At 39.2% G+C, this 6000-nt stretch overlaps 1 protein-coding gene across 1 annotated transcript in view; it reads left to right on the top strand.

Annotated features, from left to right (window-relative positions):
- Window positions 1–313: 313 nt before the first annotated feature.
- Window positions 314–6000, top strand: part of gabra3 (gamma-aminobutyric acid type A receptor subunit alpha3) — a 165392-nt gene continuing 159705 nt past the window's right edge. The window contains exon 1 of the mRNA XM_047380092.1: window positions 314–2609. The gene's annotated coding sequence lies outside the window, so the exon portion shown is untranslated. The remainder of the gene's footprint in view (window positions 2610–6000) is intronic.

The raw sequence follows: 6000 nt of genomic DNA, 5'->3' as shown, positions 1-6000 counted from the left end.
GAAACTCATCTATTTCCTGTTTATTTTTCATCTTTTTCTCATTTTAGCCATTGGTCCATGCAGATATGCAATAATCAAGATGTTATAGTTGAGACGTTGTGTTCTGTCTTGTAATAGCCCAAGTTATAGTCACCTACAAAAAAACATATTAAACATGCATTTACAGTTCAGGTCATAAGCCATGATGTGCATTAAAGCCATATTGCTTTTAGACTTTAAAGGATGGATTTAAACTGTTCTTTTTTGGCAGTAGAATGATGATAGAAAGAAAGAACTTCAATGATTTTCCAAAACAAGAAATGGGTGCATTTTTACATTTATTGTTAGTTTTCTCAAATTCTCCTCAGAGAGCCTAAATTACACATAAAAAAAACAAATATATGCATATACCCCCACTGATACTAGGATAATTATCTCTTAGTGGGTTGTAGAGAAACCACAAGCAATGTATCGAGTAACAAGATCCTGACATAATTCTGGCAGGATTTTTGACCACTCTTTTTTATCAGAAATGGTGGAGGTCATTTTAATGGTTGCTTTTCAGTCACAGACCTCACCTTTAGGTAAATTCAACAAATTTATTTTTTCACACCTACTTTGTGCAATGCGTCAGTACTGAAAGTGAAGAAAACCTTCAGCATGACGCTCCCATCACCATGTATGGGGGTACAAAGTTCTTGGTTTTTTTTTTTTTATCACCTTAAATTCTCCAAATATTTTCTTGTTATTTCAGTCAAATGGTTTGTCTCATCCGACCTTAAAATTTCACTCATGCTTGGAGATGTAGATTTTTGAGCAGCGCTTCCTTCTCACTCAGCACTCTTTCATTCCATGTTAATGTAGCATCACTGTGGAAAGTACCACTGGTGTGTGTACACCATAGCAGCTTTCAGTTTATTATTTAGAGGAATTATACCAACTCTTTCAAGTAGAGTTGTCAAACATCCAGACAGAAACATACCAGTATCTTGTTGATGGCTACAAAAGTGTGTTTGAGGTGCAACTTGTTCCGAGACATTCAACTAAATATTAATCGAGTGGGTTGTATATGTTTGAGCTTGTATACATATCTCTGACTCTGTAGAATACAGAAAATCCACAACCAATTCAAGCTTGTGGATCCAATTCTTGTTTTTGTTTTGTTTTTTTGTTGTTTGAAATGAATGTTGTTTTATGTCTCATAATCACTCCACAGATGAAAAACAAGAAATAAATTACAAAAAATTAATTAAAGCCCAAAATAATACAACAAGCTGAGTAATGACCTTCATCCTACGTTAAACTTGGTTTTAAACATACTTGTAATGATCCAGTTAGCCACAACCAGGCCACATTCGACATATCTGCATCTGTCTTTGCTCATATTTAAATGTAAGGCATTATCAGGCATTATCCATGACACAGATATTGACTTCCTAATCTAAAGAAAAGATGTTGACTTTGGAGCTGAAATAACAACCCCCATTTTGAAGATTCAAATAGAGTGGTTTTTGTGTTTTCTGTTTTGAAATACATTAAAACAAGAGAATAAGAATATTTCCTAAGTAACATTACAGTTGTACTTACATTAAATAATAGGTCTACTTTTGTCGAGCCCTAAACCTGTCACACATTATTACCTAAACTCTCTCAGCAGATTCCAAAAACATCTTTCTGTAGCCAAAGCCATTTTAATGCCAGCTGAAATCTGACTGAGAGGTCATGTGGATCAGTTGTTGCTTGTCTTGACAGTTGTGACATATCTGTGTTCATAGCGTAGAACAAAATCAGTTCAGGGTCTGTTGCTCGCACAAACACACCTGGGAGTTGAAACAGAGCAAACAGCTTCTTGCCATTTGCTGCTGTGTGAGCTGCGGGTTAGAGGTGATGTTACCTACTCCCTCATAAGGGTACCTTGGGCACAGGGAGACAAAAGTGAGTTGTCTCATATTTCCTCTCTCCCCTGTCCCGACTTTTTGCGAGGCTCTCTGATGAGACAATAGCACCCCAAGGTCACGGAGTGGGGGATAATCAGCTCCCATTTCCTGCTGCTGCACTGACTCAGATGATATTACTTTATCACTGTCAGCAGCAGCTCTAAGGCTGGGCATCTCTGTCAGTCCTGGCTGAACCTTTGGACACCTGCGTCAGAGCTCAACTCGCGACAGCCCACGGAATCAGTGGGCCCACTCACCACCGTTTCACGTCTGAGAGGCTGCTGTGCACAGGCGCACAAGGAGGAGGGGGGTTAAGGGTCCTCTATTTGTCGGGAGCATCAGTGACAAACTGCTCGGTTAAACCCTCTTGCAGACGTCCACTACAGGTCCATGTGGGTTCTGATCGCTGTGACAAATCAACGCTTGTAAATCAGCCCTCGGGTTCAGGGTTTGCCCCTCCTGTCCAGCACCAATCTGAGCAGGGAAGAAGGAGGGGGCGGGAAGGTTAGTTTGAAGAGGGCAGAGCCTTGCGAAAGCACGCCAAATTATCCCTTCTTTCACCGCTGGAAAAAAAAGATCCATACCCAGTGGATGACAGCAGTTGAGGGTGAAATCAGACGGACTAAACGTCAGAACCTCATTAACTCACAGGAGCGAGAAGAAACGGCAGGGACGCAATCCTCAGTGCTGCGGGTGAGATTCAAATTTTTTTTAGTGCTCCTCTTTACCTGTGCCGCTGAACGTCTCATGGTTTGTAGGGTTTCCTTAACGTTTAGGTCCGAATAACAGCAGGAGACGCTTTTAGACGTCCTCAGCAGCAATGTTTCATTCAACATGCAACAACTGCTGGTTGTGGAGCTACCGCAGTATAATTGATGGCTTAACAGGTCTCCAGCTGAAGTGGAGATGATGCTGGGTTGAGGATGCGGCGCTGCATGCGTATCCTGCTATGCTCATTTGCGCTCGGGAAATTAAGTATTGTTGTTAGGAAAAAAAAAAAAAAACATGTATTCCTTTCATTGTGTTTTCTGTGCTGAATAAATGGGTTTTCTCTAGCTTGTATTAGAATTGCAGCAGGATGCGCCACTATGGCTCGTGCAGGTAATTGTTACTTTCTGTTAATAGGCAATTAACCGACAAGGCGCGCGTGACGTCCTTCTTTTTTCTTTTAAATGTTGACAGAAAAAAATGAGCGCGTTCATCCTAACTCCGGTCTCGTGCTTTGACCCCGCGTGTCGTCCAGCTCATCAGAGAGGAGATGCCGCAACACGAGAGTAGACTGTTGAGCGGAGGCTAACTTAACCTTGGAATAAACCCCCTCGTTAAAGCGAGGGGTCCGGAGATGTCTGCGTTTCCTTTTACAACAGCACTGCTCTTTAAATCAATAACCGACTTCTGACGGCTCTTTTCTCATAAGTTTAACCAACGCGAAATAATTAAAGATGACTCAAAGATCATTTGAGTGTTTATTCAAAGTGCTTGCGGGTTTTATATATATATATATATATATATATATATATATATATATATATATATATATATATATGATATTAAAACACATAATGACGATACATTTCTGCTCCCTTCTTTGCCCCTCTGAGACCCTCGAGCCTTTCCTCTGTTGCTGCTCATGCATGTTGTGTATTGTCACCATGACCTGCTAGAATAATTTATTTGTAACATTAAGGTTTGCCTTTAACATCCACTTGATTGCAGAAGTCCCCCCATGAAAATTATATAAAATGGGTCAACAAAGACTATGCACACAAAGAACATGCACTCATATCATATACTCTACATTGCTTGTTTTCCTGTTGCTCGAAAAGAGGAATACAAGGAAGCAGTCTTGATCTGCCAATTGAGACTGGTTGAAGACCACATGCTAAAATGTTTAGCTTTATGGTTTAAATGGTTTAAACAGTTTGGGTTGAAAGGTTATGACAGTTTTGATACCTATTAGCATGCCTGGTGAAGACATATAAAAAGGAGAAATAAATTAATCTTTTATTCTGAAATTTTAGTAAACGTTATTCAGTGCCTTTATTCAGTGGGAAAAACATTAAGGACTTATTATTATCAACAAAATCCCTTGTGTTTCTTTCTACAGCTCCGTTAAAATAAATGTAACTGAAGAATATTTTATTAATATTTATCTATTTGAAGTTTATCAGAATTTCTAGGACCTTCCTATTGGTAATTCATGATTTTCTGTTTCCCTGGGGTATAAATATGATATTATAAAGGGCAGAGGCCCATTTATTTTAGCCACTGGCCACTAAGGCTAGTTGAGAACCCATATTTATCTTGCAATCACATGGTAAGGGAGGTAAAAACATGCTTCATAGCTCACTGTTATAGACCTCCAGCAAAGAGCAGGATCTTTAGATCACTTGGTCTTCATACCAACCATTAGACACTTGTTTGAGAGTAATGTCAGAATAAATACCTTTTATTCTACTATCACAAGATGAAAACATTTGAAGTGTGCTTTGGTCAGATGAGAGAAGATTGAGCCTTTTGGCAACAAAAACTCCAGGTGGGTTTGACATGAAACAATGTATGGATCTGTGGAAAAGCACTTCATGCCAGCTGTAGAGTGTGTTGGAGGATCTGTGATGCTGTGGGCCTGTTTCCATTCTAAAGACCATGGGAACTTTGTTAGAGTACATATCATAACAAACGTTTTAAACCATCAGGGGATTTGAAATGCAAATTTGGCGAACATTAGTGTGCTAAAATGAGTATTATTGATCCAAACATATGTCCAAAACAAGACAAATTATTTAGAAGACACAAAATCAACTATCAGGAGCTCTGAACTTAGCTCCATTAGAAAGCCTGTGGGGTGAACTACAGAGAGAGGAGCATAACACAGGACGCAGTACTCTGGACCACCTAGAGAGACAAAAAGAAATTGTCAAAGATCCCTTTCTGTTTATGTCCCAACCTTTTTGGAAAGTTACAGAATACTAAGAGCTGTCCTGTTAACTGAAAAGGGTTGTACAAAATATTAACTTTAAGGTTACCAATAATAATGCCACTGGTATTGTTAAAACAATTGTTTCTTTAAGTTTTTTTTTTCCCATGCTGAAGAAATGTGCTCAAATGAGGTTGATTTTTTTAAGAGTAAGATGGTACAGGAAGCCTAATTACATACCTTAATCAGGGTTGTCCACAAATGTGTGCATACCTGTATATATTCTGAATGTCTAAGTTGTATTTTTACTTATGCAATGTCATTATAGGCAGGGACACTCTGTATCATTTGCTTATAAGTGTCATTTGTACTTTCTAAATGAGTGTGCAGATTCTAAGTTAGTTGTGTTTCTTGATCATCACTTCAGTCTGTAAAAAGTCAAAGATTGTTAAATGCACGAGTTTCAAATCGGTCATTAAGTCCTTAAAGCTGTGGATGAAGTCACGGTGGCTTTTAATCATGACTTAATTTCAGTCTGAAGCATGCAGAGGTTGAAACATAGCCTGCACATCAGGAATAGCTTTGTTATTTCTTGAGTTTTAGCTTAATCTTTCCCTGATTTTCAACCAGCCAGAGTCAGAGGTCATGCACTCATTTTTATTTCTGGACATCATCCAGTTCCAGGTTATAAGATAATTCCACTGCTTTTCCTGTGTTCTTAGCTCGCATGATAGGGAAACGTTTTAGGGGGTTTCCCTACTGCACGGTCCATTGTTGTTACCACACCTTTTACTGTGACAGACACACTACAACATGTTGCTCCTCACAGCCAGCTCTCAGCCTGCATGATACAAGGCTCATAATACCATGAATTCCTTGACTCATTAGTGTGACCACAAGTAAATGACTTAGCCAGTTTCTTCATCTGATGGGACACATGGAGCATGCCCCCCACCCCAGCACCGCCACGTTTTCTTTTACTGCAAATTGTTGTGTTGGGGAACAAAAGCCTTTTCAGTTCTGTTGTCTGATGTACGCAAACTTTCAGATTGAGCAATTTTTTTTTTAAACTTCAAGGATGCAGTGCTTTCACGATGAAAAGAAACAGTGCCTTACAAAAGTATTCAAACCTCTTGAACTTTTAGCACATAATTGTGAGGTCACAAC

Source organism: Girardinichthys multiradiatus, chromosome 11 (assembly GCF_021462225.1).
Source record: "Girardinichthys multiradiatus isolate DD_20200921_A chromosome 11, DD_fGirMul_XY1, whole genome shotgun sequence".
Lineage (NCBI taxonomy): Eukaryota > Metazoa > Chordata > Actinopteri > Cyprinodontiformes > Goodeidae > Girardinichthys > Girardinichthys multiradiatus.
The sequence above is the reverse complement of the archived record's forward strand: the minus strand, read 5'-3'. Positions and strand labels throughout refer to the sequence as shown.